The sequence below is a fragment of the Balaenoptera ricei genome, chromosome 16 (genome assembly GCF_028023285.1).
Source record: "Balaenoptera ricei isolate mBalRic1 chromosome 16, mBalRic1.hap2, whole genome shotgun sequence".
Lineage (NCBI taxonomy): Eukaryota > Metazoa > Chordata > Mammalia > Artiodactyla > Balaenopteridae > Balaenoptera > Balaenoptera ricei.
Window position 1 is genome coordinate 108,714,703 of NC_082654.1, and position 23,483 is coordinate 108,738,185.

Below are 23,483 nucleotides of genomic sequence, written 5' to 3' on the forward strand. Positions count from 1 at the left end.
AGGAATCATACGTGAGCACAAACTATCTGGAAGGCAATCTGGCAACACCGTTGACATTTTAAGCGTGTGTACTCAGTTGTACAAGTCTATATACAAACATTTTGTTAAGAATAACTAAGAAGCACCTCAATGTCCTCCAACAGGGATTAGTTAAATAAATTATAGTCTTATCTACACAATAAAAAACAATTCACCATTAAAAAGAATAGGCAGGAACTACCTAAATGTTGACAATGAAAAGATGTCTACAAAATATTGGTAAGTGACCAAAAGCAACCAGAGAAACAGTACGTATTGACTAATCCCATTTTTGTTTTTTTGTTTCTGTTTTTTAAAAAGTGTGCATGGAGATTTCAAAGGTCTATCAATAGAGATTGCCTTTGGCGAGTGAGATTACAGGGGGGATTTCTGTGTTGTCTGAACTGAATACATCTATAAATCTAAAAACTAAAGCACATAATTTTTGACAAAATGAAGGATGCTTAAAATTATATCATGAGCATGTGTCACAAACATTTATACGGTGGTATATTCTATAATAAACCCACACCATCGTTCATCAGAATTAGCCGTAAAGAAATTAATCTGGAGACCACGGCCTCTAGGTTAGCTGCTGTACACACCGACTAGAGAAAACCTAGAAAGGGTTCGTTCCAGACAGCAGCCATCTCCCCAAGGTACTGGGAAGCGCAGTAAAGGACAGAGGAGAGTCAAAGCCGTGTCTAGGCCGCAGGAGGTGCCCCTGGTTGGCGGCAGGCTGGTGTCAGAATGAACTCATCACCGGCTTCCGCAGGGACAAGCCCAGCTGAACAAAGGGAGGGTCTTTCCTTAAAACAAACCGAGGTAACACTTCCTGTGCTTCTTGTGCTGAAATGTACGTTATCTCCCTCTATCGCTGTCCCCCCTCAGGATTTACTCTGCCTCCAAAGCGTTCATTAGCACTCAGCCAAGTCACCGAAGCCACATTTAAGAGGGAACAGCCTTTTCAGGCTAAGAGGCTCTACTATCGGTTCCCTGATTCCTCCTCTTCTCTCTCCTACCACTGCTTTCACAATTTCACCATTCAACATACATATATACATATATATCACGAATTTATAATTTGTGATAAGGAAGCATGTGATGGATATCTACTCTCTCCTCCAACAATACCTTGCCACCATTTAAGTGCCTGCCCACTTAAAAACATTTTTAAATGCAGGCTCTCAGACCACAGACTTCAAAATGCACCAACACACATCAACGACAGAGGCTGCAGAAATAAAGATGATCAAGAGATGTGACAACTAAATGCAGGACCTGACCCTAGACTGGACCCGTGTGGAGGCGGAGCACCGGGCAGGACACTTTGCGTCAGATGACACCCCTGGAACACAAATTATAGATGAGCTGTAAATAACGCATCAGTATTGAATGATCCCAAGAGGATCACTGAACTATTAACTAAGTGAATCTCTCTATTTCTAGGAAACACACCCAAGTACTTGGAGGGTAAAGGGCCATGATGGATGTAACACATTCTTAGTGCGGAAGAAAACTGTGTGCGTGTGTGTGTGTGTGTGTGGGTGTGTGTGTGTGTGTACGCGCACGTGTAGACCGAGAGAGAAGAGTGGTAATCCACTTTTGGTAATGCAGGGCCAGAGACCAAATGTGCCAGGGGATGGTTACTTCTGACAGCTCTTTCACAAACCCACCTTATCTCCTGCTGTTACAGAAAACACAGCATTTGTGAGCACGCACACACAGGAAGGGAGCCCTGGCTCTGCCTTTATTCTGTGTCTGAGGGAAGCATCTAGGTGACCCCAGGCAGAGCCAGCTGGAACTCATGCAGGAAGCCCTGGTCCTCTTCACCTCTCCCTCCGTCGCCTCCAGGCCCCTCCCTCCATCACCGTCTTCTCCGTGCAGGTCTCCCCTTCCCCTCACCATTGCCACAGAGCTCCAGCAGGGGAGCAGCCCTCTACCCACCATTAAGCTCACACTGTCCCTTTCATCTCAGGGACACTCCGTGTAGAGATGCACAACGCAATTTCTAAAATCATATCCTCTTACACACATCAAGGGACACTCACAGGAACTCGCTAGCGACCCCTTCTGAGGCCTGAAATTTAGGCAACTCCAAGCCAAACGGGCTTTCTAAAGCTCACCCCTGTCCGCTGAGGAGGAACAAATCAGAACTGCGGGCTTCCCTGGTGGCGCAGTGGTTAAGAATCCGCCTGCCAACGTAAGGGACACGGGTTCGAGCCCTGGTCCGGGAAGATCCCACATGCCGCGGAGCAACTAAGCCCGTGCGCCACAACTACTGAGCCTGCGCTCTAGAGCCCGCGAGCCACAACTACTGTGTCCACGTGCTGCAACTACTGAAGCCCACGCACCTAGAGCCCGTGCTCCGCAACAAGAGACGCCACCGCAGTGAGAAGCCCACGCACCACAACGAAGAGTAGTCCCTGCTCACCGCAACTAGAGAAAGCCTGTGCACAGCAATGAAGACCCAACGCAGCCAAAAATAAAAAATAAATTAAAGTATAGAATCTTTAAAAAAAAAAAAAAAACATTCAATCCGCAAGCCTAGGGGAACAGAAACAATCTTTTTTGAAAAGCCCATGCATGGGACACACACGCCCATTTTCAAGCTGGAGGCAGCATGGGGGTAAGGATGGCTCTGCAGGTCCGGCCTTCCTGGCTGGCTTACCTCAGCGGCGGCAGCAAGTTCCTGCACGCATGGCCAAAAGCAAGATCCTGCAAGAGAGGAAAGAGACCCAGCTCAGACCCACGGGAAAACTCCTGCTCAGCGGCTTTCAGAGCGTGATCTGAGGCCCCGGGGGGCTCCCAAGACCCTTCCGGGGGTCCACGGGTCAAAGCCATCTTCACCAGGACACCAAGTGCAGCAGAGTCTCCCAGAGGCTGACACATCATGGTGTAAAGAGAGAGAGGGATCTAGCTTATACTCTGACACCAGATATTTAAGAGATTTGCAAAAATGGAAAACGAGGCCATTCTGTTCATTAATTCCTTTGGTTTTGGAAACAGTGATTTTCATAAGGTATTTACTTATAATAAGATGTACATGGCTTATTGCCATTTTAAATGAATTAAGAAATATTTTAAAACGTCTCAATTTTAGTTCTCATATCGTAAGTATCAGTAGAGATAAGCTACATAATCAAAAGCTCCTTGGGATCCTGAGTAATTTTTAAGTGTCAAGGGGGCCCAAGACCAAAATGTTGAGAACTGCTGCCCCAGGCGGCTATTTTGGTACTCACTTCTATTAAACAGCATCTGCTTGGAGAAGTGGCCAGTATTAGGTACACAGCACTATGTGCCAGGCACCATACTAAATACTTCATGTATGTCATTTCCAAACTCACAATCCTCTTAAAAAAAAAAAAAAAAATCCAAGAGAACTATATTTACCATCCTGTGATAAGCCATAATGGAAAAGAACATAAAAAAAAAGAATGAAGGGGGCTTCCCTGGTGGCACAGTGGTTGAGAATCTGCCTGCCAATGCAGGGGACACGGGTTCGAGCCCTGGTCTGGGAAGATCCCACATGCCGTGGAGCAACTGGGCCCGTGAGCCACGATTACTGAGGCTGCGCGTCTGGAGCCTGTGCTCTACAACGAGAGAGGCCGCAATAGTGAGAGGGCCATGCACCGCGATGAAGAGTGGCCCCCGCTTGCCGCAACTAGAGAAAGCCCTTGCACAGAAACAAAGACCCAACATAGCCATAAATTAATTAATTAATTAATTAAGAATGAATATATATGTACAACTGAGTCACGCGGCTGTACAGCAGAAATCAACACAACACTGTAAATCAACTATACTTCAATTAAAAAAAAAAAAAAAGAGGAAAGAAAAAAAATCCAGCCTTTCTGCCCCCCTGGAGTGGAGACGGGTGCTCTAAGGACTGGTTACTTGCCCAAAGTCAGCAGGTCACAAAGAGCAGGGCATGAACTCAAGTCGGCCTGGCTCCTAAGATCATGATCTTTTACTACATCCTTTTTTTAAAATAGGAATCATGAGAATTTCTGCAAACTAAACTGGAGCAAAGTGGCTGGGGCCCACTCTCCCACGTGACACTGGACAGACTCAGGATGCAACAGTGCAAGTGCACAGTTTGGATGAAACGTCACTGACCGGGCTTCTCTGCTGCCTGCAAAAGACATACCCCTCCAAGTCCAGTTTACATCTCTTGTCTCCCTCACAGTATAACCGGTGTCCCTGATACATCATAGGGTGACCTATCAAGAAGGCTGTAATTGGCCTTGGCTTTCAAAAGCCCACCTTTTGCAATCTGTCTCAATTTTTATGAAACATTGAAACAGTGGGTGAAGATGTACTATTATTAGTCCTTCAACTGTAGCTGAATTTAAGCTTATGTGCAGGGAGGGAGGGAGTGGAAAGAAATTCTCACGACAAAACTTGTGCAGCCAATACAAGCCATTCTGAGCTTAAAAATCTAAAGCATGGTATGGTGGGTTCCTCAAAAAAAAGAAAAAAAATTAAACCTAGAATTACCATATGATCCAGCAATTCTGCTTCTGGATATATACCCAAAAGAATTGCAAGCAGGGACTGAAACAGATATTTGTACCCCCTTGTTCATTGCAGCCCTATCTGCAATAGCTAAAAGGTAAAAACAACCCAAGTGCCCATCAGATTATGGTTTATCCATACAACAGAGTATCATTAAGCCTTTTAAAGGAAGGGAATTGGGACACATACTAAAACATGGGTGAACCTTGAGGACATTATGCCAAGTAAAATAAGCCAGTCACAAAAGGACAAATATTGTAGGATTCCACTTATATGAGGTCCCCAGAGGAGTCAAATTCATAGAGACAGAAAGTAGAATGGTGGTTGCCAGAAGCTGGGGAGGGGGGATGGGGAGTTATTGTTTAATGAGTACAAAGTTTCTATTTGGGAAGAGGAAAATGCTCCAGAGATAGAGGGTGATGATGGCTGCACAACAACGTGAATGTAACTTAATTGTACTTAATTGCCCCTGAACTGAACACTTAAAATGGTTAAAATTGTAAAATGTATGTTATATATATCTTACCACAATTCAAAAATAGCATTCGTCAAAAAGGTTTCCTAACATCAAGCAGTCAGAAAAGAATACATTAATGGGTATCTTATGTTACGGTTTCAACCTTCACTAAATGTATTAAATCCACCCAAGTATTCGTCCACGCAGCAAATGTCCACCGACTGCGTCCTGGTCCTTAGCTCCTGTGTTAGGAGCTGGTGAAGGAGACAGTCAAGGCTCTACCTTGGAGCACACCCACCAAGGTACCCAGGCATAGTACTCCATACACCAAAAAGTACCCTGGGGCAGCCCACATGGCAGACACAATCCTGCACTACAGATGATAAATGTTTCTGGCTAACAAAGCATGCACTTGTACAATTAAAAAAGAAAAATTCAAGTCCTCTAAGCATCACTATTTTTCAAAGTTTTAGGCATCATCTTTTCTTCTCTAAAGAGGCTCTCTGTTTTCTACGGTTTTTTTTTTTATGCTGATCTACTATAAAACCCTCAACTTTAGTTTACAAAATAAGTCTTTAAAAATCCTACTGATTGGGGGTGGCGGGGTGGGATGAACTGGGAGATTGGGATTGACATATATACCCCAATATGTATAAAATGAATAACTAATAAGAACCTGCTGTATAAAAAAATAAATTAAATTAAAAAAATTTTTAAAAAATCCTACCGATTAAACAGTCTGTGTTTCATGACTAAATATCGTGTAGTTAATTTCCCTTCTCCAGCAGAGAGGCTTTAAATTTTGTGGTAATACCCCTCACACAATGAATGCAACTCTGTAAAAGGCACTTTTCCTTCCTTTGTTACAGCAAACATCCTGGAAACAATTAATGCCCTGCTCCTTTAACCAACTGCTTTTGTTTATCGACAGGAAGGGAAACCACAAATCCTCCGAGTGGCATTGGGGACTCCAGAGTTTTGCTTCATTTCCTACCAAGCAGGTGGTTTATATGAGGCAACTAGCTATTGTTTTGGCTTTGGAGGAAAAAAAAAGAGTGCATTTTCTGCAGAGCAGGCTTCCCAAGCAGCAGACCTGGGGCTGGGGCCGTCGCAGAGCGTTAAGGAAGAGGGACCGTCCTCCTCCCCCCACCTCCACCCCGCTGCTCAGGGAGGCACCTCACACCTCAACAGGAAGCTCTGCCAGAAAACCAGATCTGCAGACACACAGAGGCCTGGCCCTTTGTCCCGACAAGCAGGTTCTTCAGCTGTTTCCCCAGCGAATCCAGGTTCTGAGAAAGTGAAGGCAAATATTTTCTTTCCACTGAGAAGAATACAAATATTCCCTCCACCTCAAAAAGTCACCGTTTCTCCGTCGACTGTTAGGACAGGCCTGCTAGCACTCAGGGCAGGCAAGAAAGGCCAAGTTTTAGCCTCGTTCTTTGTCCTAAAAATAAACATTCCTTTCAAAATGATGAGATGTCTCCGAGGGGGCAAAGTGGTCGGTGCTGATTTCTGTCCGTGCACCTGTGACCTTTGGCGATGTGCACAAGGGGTACCACCTCTCCCCGCATCCGGGCCAGCGGGAAGGAGCACCTCCCCCAGATCAATGAGGCGAAGTCACACCTCCCCATCAGCATGAGGCCAGGAACCCGAGCCCAGACCTCACCCACTCCAGAAGCACAGCCCACGCGGATATGCGCCCAGGGCCAGGTTCAAATAGCTTATCGTATCAGGAGAGAATTTCTGAATCACGGGGGATTCTGCAGAGTATGCCATTTGCTCCAGGAAATGCATTCTGGAAACCAGCTCACCTGTCAATGCCCGATGTTCAACACCAGCGACCACTCACCAGCGCCGGTAACCGGGCTTGACTGCTTCAAATAGTTGTACTCAGACAGACAGACAGACAGACGCACGCACACACACACACCACACGGAGCCCCAGCGGTCTCTGAAAGCACTGTCCCATCTATTTGAAGGTCTACTTCTACGCTGGTGTCTAAATCGTGGAGAAGATGTCAGCTCAGCTTTAAACTATGTTACAAACCTGGACGTCTGCCCACTAGGAGAGGTCCGTTTTCACTGCGAATCAGGTCAGCGCCATGAGACTCTCCACATGGGTGGGGCTGCCTCTCACGGAGATGTTTCCCTCTGTGATTTCACTTTGGCCCAACATAAAGCACTGCTGTCACTCAGGTACTGTTTGTTTTTTCTTTGGTGGCTGTTGTATATATATATATATATATATTTTTTTTTAATTGTGCTAAGAACACTTAACATGAGATCTACCCTCTCAGCAAATGTTTAAGAGCACAATACAATACTGTGAACTGCAGGCAGGACGCTGTAAAGCAGGCTCTAGAACTTATTCCTTGTACATAACTGAAACTTCATACCCATTGGACAGTGACCCCTGCCCCCCCGCCCCAGTTCCCCACCTGCGCAGCCTGTGGTAACCACCATCCTACTCTGTACTCTGAGTTTGATGATTTTAAGCGGAATCACGCAGCACTTCTCCTCCTGTGTCTGGCTTATTTCACTGGGCATAACGTCCTCCAAGTTCATCCACGCTGTCACACAGGACAGGATGCCCTACTTTTTTAAGGCTGAATAATATTCCACTGTATATGTACTCTGGTGGTTTTTGTAAGTTGAGTAGAGGTAATAAGAAGGGAGAAAGAAACTGGAAACAGAGCCCCTTCGAAGGTACTTTAACATTTAACAATACTTACTTAGCACCTCCGGCGCCCAAACCCGTCCCTAAACGCTGTCCCTGTAGGAGTTGCTGCCACCTGAAGCTTTCTGCCTAACAGAGGAGGCCAACCTCTCCACAGAAGATGGGGACCAAGTGTCCAAAGAATATCATGGAAGACGTCTCCAGTAGGTACTGTGAGGGGCCCAAGGAGGAGGCCAAATCGTACCTGGGAGGAGAGAAACGGGGAAGAAAAGGGTAGAGCAGGTAACACTGGAGCACCTGGACCACAGCAAAGGTGTGGAGAGTCAGGGGGCAGGGGGAGCTCTGTCCCTTCACCCCTCAATTTTGTCAGGAAGGTACATACCTATCCAGCTTTCAGGCAGGCCTTCCTCTCCTCCATCCCAGCCCAAGGGGGAGTCAGGAAGAATCTAGGATTGGATGCCTCCCCACACCTCACAGAGAAATCCATCAGCCCTGTTAACACCGCTCCTCAGAGAGAATTCCATCAGGCCCTAAACACTGTGCTTTTGTGTCTAGACTCTAGACTCCAGGAGGGCAGGGACCAGGTCCGGTTCACGACTGCATAGCCAGTACTAAGCACTGTGCTTTGCGCTTTAAAAGCACCTGAAGAATATTTCCCAAAAAGAGAAGAAAGAAGGGAGAGGTAGCGGGAGGGGGAAAGAAGGGAAAAGGCAGGCAAGGAAAAGGAAAGGGAAAAGCCGTCCGCAGAGACTTGAGAGCCGCTGAGGATAAGAACGGGGGGTAGGTGTGTGCCTAAAGAAGGAACACTGGGCGTTTCCAAACGGAATTCCCACGGCACAGGCTGAACCACAGGAAATCACCAATACCCTGCCTCGCTGACCTGAAATAGCAGCTCGTGATTCAACCTAATATCCATCTCCTCCCCCGTGGGCTGGCCTGTTCCATGCCTACCTCTATCATCAATGGCTTGTCTGGGGACAAGGCCAGCCTTACCCATCTCTCTGTGCCCCATCAGCCAACTGCCACATGAATGACCCGCCAGCACCTCTCCCTCAACGTACAGAAGAGAGTTCCCGTGCTTCCCGCAATCCTCCCCGACCACCCCTGCTCCCAACCTGGGTTAACAGCCCCGTCCTCCCTCACGTGTCCTCTCGTGCCACCTGAGCCACGGAGCCGCAGGGTCTGTCTGCCCAGCACCACCTCTTCTGGCTCTGGGCGGAACCCCCTGCCCCTGGGCCGCTCAGGGCACCTCCCTGCCACCGCATCAGTGGCTAGATCAGGGGGCAGAACCAAAGCGAGCCGTCTCCGTCTTTTCTAGGATAATGCAGGGATCTCGGGAGATGGAAGTCGGTTGGCACTGAGGATGCTACGCCAGGAGGATGTGAGCTGCTGGCCGCCATCCTGGTGATCCCACGGGAAGGGCTGAAGAACTCAGCAAAGCAGAGAAGGGGAGTCAAGATACAAGACAGAAAGCGTCTCCGGGCCAATGCTGGAGCCCCTGGATCCAACAGTGTCTAAAGCATGTTCCTCCCAGACCTCCCAGTTACTGGACCTTTCTTTTTCTGCCTAAGAAGGTTTAAGCTGGGTTTCTGTTGCTCATAACCAACGGCCCAGATGAACACACCTATTCAAAACTGCACCGTGCATAACTTCAATCTTGAAATAGCCTTCAAATAAGTCCATAAGGCGGAGCCAAGCACCTTTGACCTGACAAGCACAGCATGCAGTAAATGACCTTTCCCAAATAAATATACCACACACACACCCCCCCCCACAAGGTCTCCTGGTTTGGTCCCTTTTATCAAGATGTTCCCATCACCCAATACACCCAGCAGCCTTCACTGTCACAAAGCTTTCTCAGACATTTCCAGGGGGAAAACGTTTTCGAGAAAAACTTCCTAGACAGTGTCTTCCTCTCTATGCCTCCCAAAGACCATTACTTGTACCTTTTGCTTTTGCTCTAAACTAACATTTTTCAGTCCGCCTCATATGTGATTTCTTTACAAATAATTCACTTGTGAGTTTTTAATGAGCAGAAGCCTTAGGCATAACAGGTAATCAATGAATAGTTGGTGAAACGAATAATCACAAGCAGGAGAGCTTACATTTGCTGACGATGATGGTACGATCAATTCAAAGTCTGTATCCCTTCCCCATAAATTTATTCCATTAATTTTTCTCTGAACTTTGAAGAGGAAGTAACTAAATTACCATGACTATTGGGATGGCCTTGATGTGGTGGAGGCAATACTCTGGGCTCTTCCAGTATTTTCCACAAATAAGATATAAATAAGGAAGGCCCTTGGGAACCAATACACCCATGCTAATTAAAGCTAAAAAGCTCGACCTGCCCCACAAACACCATAAAGTCCAAACTCTCAGCCATGGCAACCAAGCCACCGGCTATCTCTCCAGCCATTCTTCCAGGTCCCTGTCCTGCCACCCCTGCTCACACACCCAGAGAGTAGTTTTTTCAGATTGCTTAGGGAGATGGTGGACCAGCAAAAAGTCCTGCCGTTGTTTGGTGAACACCCCTATCCTCGACCCAGTGTGTAAAACATAACGAATAATAACATAATTTTAACGTGGGAGCCAGGAACAATTTTACTAGGTACAGCTTCTGTCTAAGTAAAGTGGGGCACCGGTTGGAGGGGGTGGGTGGGAGACAGGGCAAAGGTTGAGAATTTTGCATAAATGGAAAGTGATGCAAGAGGAATAATCTTTTTCTTTCATATCCCTTCTCCTCCTCTCTCTTCCGTACTATTTCTCTCACCTCTGAAATGTCTTTCCACTCCAAAGGGGCCAACAGCTTGACACCTGAGGCCCTGCTCACAAATAAAAGAGTAAATAAGTACAACAGTGAAACCACACGAAGAGAACAAAGGCAGAAAACCCGTCCTGGGAGATTCTTTCTCCATCACAAGGTTCCCTTCATCTTAATAACCTGACGAGAGAAAAAAGCAGAGAGGAGAGAATGCTGGTACAGACCGTGCAAATCACAGGGTTTGTAGAAATGGCAGAAAGCAAAGATGCGGGCTTGGTAGTAAGACAGCTATTGATTTTCACACACTCCGTACGGGCCTGCTGAACTGAATGAAAGATTTCACAGGCTCAAAGTAAGAAAAACGTAGTGAGCAAGATTGGAAAAGGTGGTACCTCTACTCTGTAAAAATAATAATAGTAATAAAAAGAAAACTATGTAGGGAATAGAACTGGAATGATATTTCAAAACAAAAGGCCAACAGGAAACGAAGATAATATTTACTGAGCTTGGCTTCATCAGCTAATCCAGAAAAATCCCACAGGAAAGCAAAATGCAAGACTCGGTTCCTCCTCTAAACCTTGTCTGTTTTGCTCAGAACAGAGATGGGGCTGGGGCAGGGGCTACAGTTTTGCCCACACCGTCCTCTGCTATTTGCTCGATCATGTGGGTCCTGTCTTTATCACCGTGAAATCAACTAAGCAGACAGTTGTAAAACAGAATGTCCAGGTTTCTCTCATCCACATCTTCAGGAGCAGACGTCCAATAAGGTATTTATTAATATTTCGTCGGACATTTTCATTTTATGTAGACATTATCATTCTATCTCCATGATTCCTCTGCGACTGGGGACCCCCAATGGGATGAGCAGGGGAAGGAAACCAGTCCTCATCTCAACAGGCTCTAGAAGACTTACTCTAATCTGAGTCTCCCCAGTTCACAGGAAGAGCGCCCTAAGTCATCACACAAAATCAGAGAACTGAAGAGAAAAATAAAATGGCGCGAAATACCAACTCACGAGTAACCAGCCATCCTGAATGACTTAAATTTATTTATTTATATATACAGAGACATACATATATATCATGCTCGTGTGTGTGTATACACACACACACACGTCCAAAGGCAGTAATTCTAACCCGTAAAAGTATAAATTAGTCCTCACTATTACCAAGATAAACTTCTTTTAAGGTAGAACAAAGAAAAGCATTGATCGACACGACAAGGTATTCTTCTAGGCAGAGAAACCTCCCTCTTCTGCAAACACCCAGGAACAACACACTTCTGAAACCTCACACACAGAAAGCAGAGTAAACTGACTAAACACTAACCACAGAGCAAAAACACTGGGAACACGGGAGTGAATGACACTGTCACACCCAGCAGAATTAATCTCATTACCAACTTGACGCTGTCCTTGACGCTGGGGCGCATCTCCCCATCAGGAAAAACACTTGTCGGCTTTTGAAGCTAAAACTGACAAATGCTGCAATTACTATTGCTGGAGTGACTCTGCACAGCTGGGACAGGGACCTCGATGGAACGGGAAGCAGACCTACGAAGGCCAGGGGACCAAGGAAGGCTACGGTATCACAGGAGAGCCCGGGACGGTAGGGGCTCTGCGACTTAATATTTCTCAACTTTTTTGTTACCTTTATAACACAAGAAAAAAATAGACTTTGATGAATTTGATCTTTTAAAACTCCACTGAATTTATAAACCCATTACTCTCAGTCTAATTATTCCAAGTACTACCTATATTTCTCGAGTAACGTACCAGGCACTGATTTAGATGTTCAGGATGCATGAGCTGACGCCCCCAGTGAAAGCTCCTCTCTCCAGCACCTTGAACGCCTTGCCTGCCCGCACACTGCCCAGCACGACATCTATGAGCCATCTCATTTCTGGAATCCTCAATTAGGACAAATCAGGTCTAGCTCCTGCCGCATTTAGCACCTTTCCCAAAGGTCATAAAGCAACGGTTCTCAAAAGTGTAAACTGTGGCCCTGCTGGCATCCTGGAGGCCCTTCAGTGGGATGTGTGAAGTAAAATAGTTGACTGGTGGGAAGCAGCAGCATAGCACAGGGAGATCGGCTCGGTGCTCTGCGACTTCCTAGAGGGGTGGGATAGGGAGGATGGGAGAGAGGCTCAAGAGGGAGGGGATGTGGGGACATGTGTATGCATATGGCTGATTCGCTTTGTTGTGCAACAGAAACACGGTATTGTGAAGCGATTATACTCCAATAAAAATCCATTAAAAAAAAAACTTTCATAATAACTCTAAGACACTATCGGCCTGTTTGCATCCATGGCACAGAAGTAACAACATGTAAAACTGCTGGCACCTTAGCACAACCAAGGCAGTGGCACCAAACTGTTCTAGTAACCATATCGCACAACTGCAGTTAAAATGAACCAACAGATGAACGGAGGGTCTCGCTCAATGTCCTTGATGAAGAAGTAAAATAATTTTAACAAAGCACGGTCCTGGAGCGCGTGCTTGTCAACATTCTGTGTGATGAAAGGGGAGAGCACAGCAAAAGCCCCACGCTGCATGCAGCTGGGGTTTCCAGGAAAAGCACCTGTGAGACCAAGCTGTGGGGTGGATGAGCCACTTTTTCAAGAAACACCACCTTTTACTTGAAAGCATGATATACAAACTGGGATTATTCAGATATGGCTCTTTGGAAGACATTTTATAGAAAAGAAACAAAACGGGCCTGTTTTCAAGGAAAACACTGACAAAATAAGAGTCAAGATTTTCATGCAAAAACTGGGCTTTTGGAAAACTGGTGTGTCCACATCCACTGTGAAGCTGACAACTTCCCTATATTGTCTTTAGACTTTTCTCATTGGTGATATAATTTTTTTTTATATTGCAAAATGAAATGTATCAACATTTGCGAGATTTTCCAAATGACCAATGCGTGATATTCAAAATCATGAACAGAGTTTTAAAAGTTCATAGCTAGGGTTTCGGAATCTACATCTCAACCAACCTTTAAGAAACTACCACTTGTTTAGCATAGTATCAAAGAAGAATCCACATTTATCTAAAAAGAAATTAAAACACTCCCTCTTTGCATCTACATTATCTGTGTGAGGCTGTACTTTCTTCGTACATGGGAACCAAAACAATGTGATATCAGAATGAATGCAAATGCCAGATGAGACACACCAGCTGTCTTCTACTAAGCCAGATATTAGCAATATTTGCAAAAAATTATAAAACTTCTCAATAAGGTTTCTTTCGTTTTGGAAAATGGATACTTTTCATAAAAATGGTATTTATATTAACAAGTAGAAGGTTTATTATTTTTTTAATTCAATAATGATTTTTTAAATCTCTTGGGGTTTATTTCTAATGGGCTAAAATATCAATAGATATAAGTTACATAAATAAAAGCTCTTTGGAGTGCTCAATAATTTTCAAGAGTATAAAAAGGTTCTGAGAGTAAAACATTTTAAAAGGAACTTTTAGATGGCAACTCCCACAAGGAAACAAACTTGAGAAACAAAGAAAGCAGGTAAACTAACATTTCTTAGTCATCAGATGATAATGCAAAAAAAGCAGTTCTATTTTAATTCATTAGCCAAATACACATTTATTGAAGTTTCTCTTTAGGGACAGACAAATGGGTAAAGAATTTAAACATCTGGGTCTCCGTTAATCTCTTATAAATTTCCCAAATGACTAGTCTCGTGTGACAATACAGTCACCCTGTATGTAAATTCACGCAATTAGCTCACTGATACTTGTACATTCTCCCAAATTCACCAACATTCACTGCATTGTCTTTTGCCACCATTGGCTGAGACTTCTCGCTGAATTACTGATTTTCTGCCAATTAATTACCATAGTAAGATTCAGTTGGGCTGATCTCTGTAGAACTTATTTTTTTCCAGTCTCATTTCTCTTGTATCCTTTAGCGTATGTTGGGGAATCAAAATAATTGGAAACCTAAGGATGAGACAGATACTGAATTCTAAAAATACCCTCAGCATAACTAACAAATAACCCAGTTGTCAGATACTTTATTGGGCAAAGACCTATTTTCCACTGGATTCCAGACTTTGCTGTTTTTCACTTAGATCTTCCCTCTGTTCTCTGACAATTCCACAACTTCACTAGGTGATCTTAGAATAAATCGGTTTTACTGAACCCAGCCCAAGACTGGTAAGAATGCTCATATACTCTCACTCATAAAAGTGGAATGCTTGAGGTACAAGAATAGTAAGACAGAAAATTCATTATCTTAGGAAAGCATGAGTCTCAGAGAAGGAAAAAGAGTTTCTAATTCCTGAAACAATACTTGTGCAGCTAGATGGACACTCTTGCGGCAGCTCAAAACTCACCTACTCTAGGACTGGGACCCCCAAGCAAAAGAGGAAGTTCATCTCTGCACAAGCAATGGCTTCCTCTGCAGGCCTCTACGGCCCGCCTGGAAGTACCCGCAGTCCAGGGACGCAAGACCCGTGCAGGCCTGCAACATCGTCTGTTCATCTCCCTGGGAAAGAAGATCCCCGGACACCTTACGGGACCACACAATGGGTCAGGACGCCGTCTCCGTGTCCCCATTCCCACACTCTCCCATCCCTATCTCGGGAGTTCTATCAGGCCAGCTATTCAGAGCCTCAAGAATTTATCTTAAGAATGCCCATCATGACGCTTTTTTTGGGGGGTGGGGGGCTGCATTGGGTCTTTGTTGCTGTGCGCAGGCTTTCTCTAGTTGCGGCGAGCAAGGGCCACTCTTTGTTGCGGTGTGCGGGCTTCTCATTGCGGTGGCTTCTCTTGTTGCGGAGCACAGGCTCTAGGTGCGCGGGCTTCAGTAGTTGCGGCACGCGGGCTCAGTAGTTGTGGCGCGCGGGCTTAGTTGCTCCGCGGCATGTGGGATCTTCCCGGACCAGGGCTCGAACCCGCGTCCCCTGCATTGGCAGGCGGATTCTTAAGCACCGCGCCAGGCGGATTCTTAAGCACCGCGCCACCAGGGAGGCCCCATGACTCTTTTGGATTTCTCTAAAATGCGGCTGCCACCAGTCTGAGCGGTGAGATTCCATAAGGCTCCATTTATTTTTGTGCACAACTGGGGGTGGAGAAAGTAACCGATTTAAGCCGAAGTTTAAAAACTGAAGAAGGAGAAAGAGAAGAAGAAAAGAAAGAAACGTAACTCAGTAAAAGCATCAACATTAACACAGTTGCTAGAGGAAGAGGGACGTTTTGAGTTCATATCCATTCTTTTCTGGAAAGAGGAAGGTATAGAGAAAAAGCACAAAGAACTTGATGTCGGAGGCTAATTCAGACCCCAGGTCTACCTACTTCCTGTAAAGGACCTTGGCTCTGTGGAGCTGGCAGCGTCGGGCCCAGGCCACAGAAGTTGTCACACACAAGGTCACTGCTGCCTTTCTCCTATATGTGCCCCACCATAAAAAAGATTAAATGGTCCTGCAGTGGAAGAGGCTGAGCTCTTCCAACTAACAGCAGGCCTTTAAGTCACAGTATCAAACAGCAAATTCATTACCAGGCACTAGAGGAAGCAAACTGGAGCGAGAAGTAACCCCTGAAAGAGAGAACTGAAATCCATCCACTGAAAACGCAGTAATACAAACAGGAACGGCTGTGCTTTGTAAGGGTTTCCTCAATACAGTTTAGCACAAACAAGAGGCACTAACCCTTGATCAAGCCAAAGGGCTACTTAAAGGCAAAGGTGGGGGCTTCCCTGGTGGCGCGGTGGTTGGGAGTCTGCCTGCCAATGCAGGGGACACGGGTTCGAGCTCTGGTCTGGGAAGATCCCACATGCCGTGGAGCAACTGGGCCCGTGAGCCACAACTACTGAGCCTGCGCGTCTGGAGCCTGTGCTCCGCAACAAGAGAGGCCGCGACAGTGAGAGGCCCGCGCACCGCGATGAAGAGTGGCCCCCACTTGCCGCGGCTAGAGAAAGCCCTTGCACAGAAACGAAGACCCAACACAGCCAAAAATAAATAAATAATAAAATTAAAAAAAAAAAAAAAGGCACAGCTGGTAAATGAGGTTCTCTTAGAGGAGGGGGTTGTTTTCTGGGGACAAGGACGGAGTGCTTCTCCTCCCTCTCGGCCCTGCTGGACCCCCCGGCGCCCTGTGTGAAGGTTCCATCCCAAACGGGAAGGATGAGAAAACAGCCAAGGGTATTTGAACGGAAAGACTTAGTAAAACAAAAATGAGTGACTCTGCCTATTACCAAAATATTTCACATGTGATTCTCTACTTCCCTGACCAAACTGGAAAATAATTCAACTGTTTACAATTTCAGGGATGTGGTTTAAAAAAAAAAAAAAAAAAGAGTATTGAAATTTTCCACGTTGGTCGGCAGGGGGTTGGAATCAGTCCTGGGCACGGGGACCAGCAGGTCCTGTGCTGCCTGGCACCTCCTCCTCTACCCCAGGTCTGCCCGGCTTCAGGGGACCAGGGGGGCTGGGGAGGTGCTGGAGAGGGGCCAGGTGTTCCCACTGGACCAGACAGGACCGCAGGGAGCCCGGGGACCTGCCACAGAGGCCTTCCCAGGCCAGCTACCCCTCATCGGGGCGCAGGGATGCGGCCGCCTCCAGCTGGGTCTTCAGGCAGACCCGGGCTTAACCTCTAACCTGGCCCTGCTTGGTTGCCTAGCGCTTCTGCCTTCTGGCATCAAGTCCTCTCAGTGCAATTTATACACTAGCGTGGCTTCCTCTCAGCCCTCTAGCCTCCCCAGCGAGGCCACGACAGGACAGAGTCTAAGAAAGTCAGAAAGACACGGTCCCTGATAGACATGAGAGGGGCAAATGTTTCAGGGCCCTTGTGACAAAAAACTCCAAGCTCACCGGGCAGTCAGTGAATGGAGGTTATTTCTCCTTAAACGATTGATGGGCTCTGGTTACAAAAGCAACTGACCCTTACTCCAAAGTCATGTGAGAATTTAATTTACTAGAATATGCTAAGTAAAACTGTTAAGAAAATAACCACAGTTGCAAGGGTAACAGCCAGAGACCTCTAAGCCCCGCCCACCAGGAAGGGCCACTCCCCCGGGTGCTTCTAGAGGGACTGTCCTCCTGATTCAGCGCACTGAGCCCTTTCCCACTCATCAGTGCTGGAAAGGGGTCACCAGAATCGGGGGGAAAGATGACGGAATTATCTGTTTCCACTAACTTAACTACCGAAAATAAACCACCAGAGAAAAGAGAAGGGAAAGAAGTGAAATGATCAATTCTTAGACACAGACGCGCACACACGCTCTTAGCGGCTGTCTGATAGCGAGAGAATATTTAGCACAGACATTTGCAGACACTTACTGTCTGAATTAAAATGGGAAGCTGCGTAGATGGAAGTCAGTGAATAATTAGCAGTGAAGGCAATTTGACTCTGCTCTCTGCCAGATACAATTACTTTCACTCCATCTCGGGAGGTAAACACATCTAAACTGGTAAAGCTGAATGGGACCACCTGCCACTTGTTTTCCAAAACAATTGTGGCCACCTAAAATGCTCACATCTAAAAAAAAAAAATCATATTCTATTATAAATTAAGACTGCTGGTCTTAAATCAAAATAGCTTCTGGTTCATACATGAAAATAAAACAAAAGCTGATTTATCATGCTGTCAGTACACTCCTGGCCCTAAGGCATCGGAAGACTAAGAAAAACTTTGTGAATCATCAAAGAAAGGAATGTTTATTGTTGACCAAAAGCTTGGTCAACTGATAAGCCTTCTAGAATTTAGAAAAAAAAAGTTCTTTTTCAGAACCTTTCCAACCATTCCTTAAAGAACCTTAGGAAACTAGCAACAGGACTAATTTCTTATATAAAATAAAAATGAGCACTAATATTTCAGACTTCAGCTTATCCTTTCCATGTGTTCAGAGGAAAAGAAAAAAAAACTGAAGTGAAAATGCCGTTCTCTCCTTAAATCCTGTATTTCAGACTTTTCTGTTGTACAACTTAGAAAAAGAGAAGAGGAGACAAAGTTAGTTGCAAGTAACGAAGAAAATCAGTTCCTTGTAATTCTTAACCTCAAGAGTCTCTGTTTTAAGAGGCCCAACCCTAGGGCTGAACTTAACGCAAGTAAATAAATCCAAATGACTAAGGAAACTCAGATGCCAGCTCCAAAATGACTCTGAAGACGTGTCTTCTCTGGGGCTGCATAAACTATCACATTCCATCTCACACGCTTATAACAAACACAAAAACAACGCGTTTAAGAAAAATAAGGAGATGGTTTTCTAAAAAGTTCAAAATCCAATATTCTACTCTCTCACAAAGACGTCTTTAAAATGTTACACTGAGTTATCTGATCAAACTCCCCTCTTTTTTTTTTAAAATAAATTTATTTATTTATTTATTTATTTTTGGCTGTGTTGGGTCTTTGTTGCTGCGCGCAGGGTTTCTCTATAGTTGCAGCGAGCGGGGGCTACTCTTTGTTGCAGTGTGCGGGCTTCTCATTGCGGTGGCTTCTCTTGTTGCAGAGCACGGGCTCTAGGCGCACGGGCTTCAGTAGCTGTGGCACGTGGGCTCAGGAGTTGTGGCTCGCAGGCTCAGTAGTTGTGGTGCACAGGCTTAGTTGCTCTGTGGCATGTGGGATCTTCCCAGACCAGGACTTGAACCCATGTCCCCTGCACTGGCAGGGGGATTCTTAACCGCTGCGCCACCAGGGAAGCCCCCAAACTCCCCTCTTGACGGTCAAGAAATATCCATTTGCTTAACAGGAGCACTAATGATGGGGCGTGTTCATGGGGTCCTCGCTGTGGCCTGGGCCAGTCTGCGTGCATTCAGCCTGTGGCTAAAAACATCAGCTAACCTTTCCAGATATCCTGAGCATCAGCGGGACATTAACTAGGGGTGTTCCTTCTAAGGCCTGACCCACAGACTACATTCCATTTTTTAAAAAAGTAGCTCTGTAAACTAAGGAATTCTGAAATAACTCTTTGGAAAGATTTACTGTCTCTAGGGTGCTTTTCATAAAACGATTTATTATGGTTTCACTAAACTGATCAGAGAGAAACGTTCCAAACTATCTATAAAACGTTGCTAGGCATCTTGAAAGTTACCAGAGTGGCAAGAGTTTTCCAACAAGTTGTCTAAATAAAAGGAAAAGACAGAAATTCTCAGCCAAACAGAGAACAACATAAAGACATTCCATTTTTTAAAAAAAATATCCTCTTGTGAAATAAGCAATATTCGCAGAGCTAGAATGATGAGCTTTAGAAAAGCTGACCTTTAGCAAGCAAGCATCTGGACCACCTGACCTAAGGGGTGTCTCTTCTCTGTGGACACATCAAGGGCAGAGACCCTGCCTGGAGAGGCACGTCCAGCTCCTGTGAATGGTCAGTGCCAGCCCACACGGGCGAGCTCAGGCCCCTCTGCCAGCCCCGCTCAGCTGCTGCCCTGACCTCCTGCTCAAGGGTGGGACCTCTGACCCTCTAGCTCCTACCTCCCATCAACCGCGGGGCTGGTCCCAGTTCCATTACTTCTCAAGGCCCGCTCCCCTCTGGTCTTCACCACCTCACTCCATCATCCCCTCCCACGACGTCCACATAACTACACAAACAGTGGGTATAAAACGTGAACCAGAGGAGAGGGAAAAGGAAAACGTAGCTAGAGTCCCAAAGTGGCGAAGGCCCACGAAGCAGGCTATGGGGAGGGGAAAGTGAATGAATACAAATGAGTAGTTGGTGCTGGGAAGAGGATGAAAACAAAGAAGCTGAGTCCGGGGGTCTGGTGTCCAAGATGAAACATCAGGGGAGACACAGCCAACACCCCGAGGACCAGGGCAGGGATCCCTACCGTAACTCCATTCTGTGCTCCTGGCCACACATCCCAACAGCTCTGTCTGGAGAGACTGTGTGATAGAACTAACTGTTCTTCCCAAAAGTTCCATGCTCATTCTCCTCCTGGGAGAACCGTCATGGACCAGCACCAAAGGGTGCGGAGTCCAATTCTCCCGTCCCCAGCCCTGTTCTAACTAGTCATTGGGGTACCGGTTCCAGGACCGTGGCCCCCCTGCAAGGATACCTAAATCCACGGATGCTCAAGGCCTTCACGGCTGGTCCTCCGTATCCACAGAACCCGCGGACACTCAGCCCGCTGTATCCCCCTGGAGCTTTCAGGAGCGTCGGTAGCTCCAATGTTCTCACCAAAGTTTCTCCCAGGCCGACAACCCTAAATGGCCCGAGTCTCCTCAGTTTACTAAGCTCTCTCTTAGATCTAGTCAGAATCTCTCCTGAAATTACCTAATACCGTTTCACTGCTGAAAAACATCAAGTCCGGAAGTCAGGAAGAGTAGTCGTGAGCCGAAAGGCTCAGAGCGGAAGGGCCGCGATCGTGATGCGGCATGGGGCCCACCCAATTCAATCCGAATCTCCGGGTTGGGGCCCGAACATCCCACCCATGATTCCAATGTGCAGCCGAGTTCGATCAGACTAAAGAAACACTAGCAAAGCCCTGATTCTGACCTGAGAACAGCTGGTTCCTGCTGGGCACTTACACTGTCCTCTGCTGCATCACACCTCAGTGACCGCCTTTCAGCTGCCCTCTCACTTCGTATAAATCCACCTGCTGGCGGAAATCACTGGTTGACCGGCGGGGGGGTGGGGGGGGGGTCGAGCTGGGTCTCGGGGTCACTCCTGGCAGCTCTCCCTTTCATTCATACAAAGGATACTACCCCGGCGCATTTAATTTCCAGAGAGCACATCCTTGGGGCAGTGAAGGCCTTACTCTCATCAACTGGCTAAGAACATTAAAGCATCTAAGAGGAAAATGTCGAAGTCTGGGTCCCCTAAGCACAACTGAAGATCTAGCGAAAAGTTTCAACCCAAGACAACCGCCCTCCACTCCATCCTTCCCCACTCGTCGATGCAGGAGCAGGGACCAAGGACAGGCAGAGGTCATCGGGAGTACACCACCCTTTGTGCTCAACTGTCACTGCTGTCACTGGGCGGGTCCTGGCTCTTTTCAGCTGTCACCTTCCTCACAAAGGAGAGAGGGCCAGGGGCATGGACACTCTCTCCCTGCAAGCTAACTAATCTCATTCTCTCCAGCTCAAACTGGGCTTGAGGGCTGCAGAAACATCTATTGGGCTTCCCCCGCAATAAGGGTTTTCAGAATCCTGACTTTCATACCAACGGTCTAAAGTAACTTCTCAATGGGGGACGGGGGGGAGGAACTATGTTCATATATATATTTCCATCCTTAGGATTAGAGTCTGTGCAGCAATGACCTTTTTTTCTCCCCCAATTAATATGCTCTCAAAAAAAAAAAAAAAAAAGGAACATCTGATTTTTAGAGACATTTGAAATTTGAGTTTTATTCTTTTAAAAATTTCAAAGGAAAAATCCTAGTTTCATTACGAATGGATCCACAAATCCTAAACGCTGACTGAGTCAGTGTAAACATTAACGCTGCCCCCCATCGGGGCTGGCAAGTTCCATCACCTGCAAGGCCCACTGGTTGGGAAAGAAGTGAGTGATCTCCCTCGCTGTTTTCAAAACTGCTCTGATTCCCTAATGATGCTTTCAGAATACTACCTTTATAAAGAAAAGTTAAGCTGGGAATGGGGATGAGGATGGTGGCTAGACACAGAGGAAGCTGGGGTAGAAAACCAGACTCCAGCAAGTCAAGGGGCGAGTCTGGAAGTAGAGCTACTCGCGTTCAATTCAGGCAACCCTGGAACACAGCGTAGCATTCCGAGTTCACTTCTCTCTGTCTCAATCTGTCTGTCTCTCACTCACTCATCTTCCCTCATCAGATAGCACCAAACCTAAAGAGCATTCATGGCAAGAGTTTTCCAACATTCACGGGGCTCCAGGAAAACTGCCCCACGGTTTACCTATTTGGAGAAACATAACCTGAGCATTCTGGATATTAAAACAATCACGAGAGGGAAGGAGGGCTTCTTCCCATGTCTTCCTGGCTGGGGCTTGATTAGTTAACTCCGGAACTCTTTCGCTCCCAAGGCGGAGGAGGGGCTGGCCTGATGGGACAGCGGCTCCCCAAGACCCAGGCCCCCAGGTGGGCCCCATGCTGCCCGGGCCTGGGTGGAGACACAGCCTAACCCTGAGACTCTGTCAGCATTTGGTCTTCACCCCAAGCTGAGCCCTCCAACTTAACCTCTACCGATAACAGATGAGCATTCTGGCCTCTACTTTTACTTCGTTTATATAGTTTCCAACTCTGTCAAAGCCTGGGCAGGAAAAGAGGGCACTACTTATTGGGCCTGCCTGAGACCCCGACATCTGTGAATGGGTGTCAGCATCAATTTCATTTCCCAAAAGGACAGTGCCATCTAATATTCTTGAGTTTTTGAACGCAGCTAAAATTAAAATGTGGTATCTATAAGCACACACACCGCCCCCAATCAGGATACCTGAATTTGCATCACGGTTGGTTTAATTGAAAGGTAGCTATTAAAATACACTAGAAACGCTTGCAATTTAAAAGAAAGCCTTATACCCTCATTCGTTCCACAAAGCTTTGCTGACTACCTGTTACGTCTCGGAACCGTGCTGGAAACCGAGGCTCTAGTGGTCAGTAAGGCGGTCCCTTGGTCTCTGGCCCCAGAGCGTGTGGCCCACCCGGGAAGAGAGGTGAGCCCCAGGCAGACACAGTGAGTTGTAGTTATGTGCCAGGTGGAGAAGATGAGAATGCCTGGGGAGGGCAGAGCTGGGTCCAGAACCAGCAAGCAGGTCAGGAAAGTGATCGCAGCAGTGAGAACGCTTTTAGCAAACTATGCTGCAGTGGCGGTGTAAGTTTGGAATTCATTTCACTGGTGTCTCCGTGGAGAACTGAAGGATGAGCAGAGCTGCCCAATCAAGCACCGAGTGGAAAGGGCTGGGAGGAGAGCACGGGGCAGAGGTGGCCGTCCCCAGGAAGAAGCGCTACAGGACGAAGGGTCTGGGTGGGAAGGTGCAGGTACGGATGGTGGATCCAGCAGAGGCCAGGCGACGACAGCCTCTGCGGTGGCACTTAGGGGTCTGGACTTCAAGATTTGATCTGGGAGTCGGAAGAATCAACTCAGGCCACTGCTGTAAATGATCCAGGCAAGAGAGGCAGCT

At 46.6% G+C, this 23,483-nt stretch overlaps 1 protein-coding gene across 4 annotated transcripts in view; it reads right to left on the minus strand.

Annotated features, from left to right (window-relative positions):
• Positions 1-23,483, minus strand: part of SIPA1L2 (signal induced proliferation associated 1 like 2) — a 217,210-nt gene that overhangs the window by 165,803 nt on the left and 27,924 nt on the right. Inside the window, exon 2 of one of the 4 annotated variants that reach the window (XM_059900960.1) lies at positions 2,690-2,736. The exons of the other annotated variants lie outside the window; for them this stretch is intronic. The gene's annotated coding sequence lies outside the window, so the exon portion shown is untranslated. The remainder of the gene's footprint in view (positions 1-2,689; positions 2,737-23,483) is intronic. 4 annotated transcript variants of the gene reach the window in all.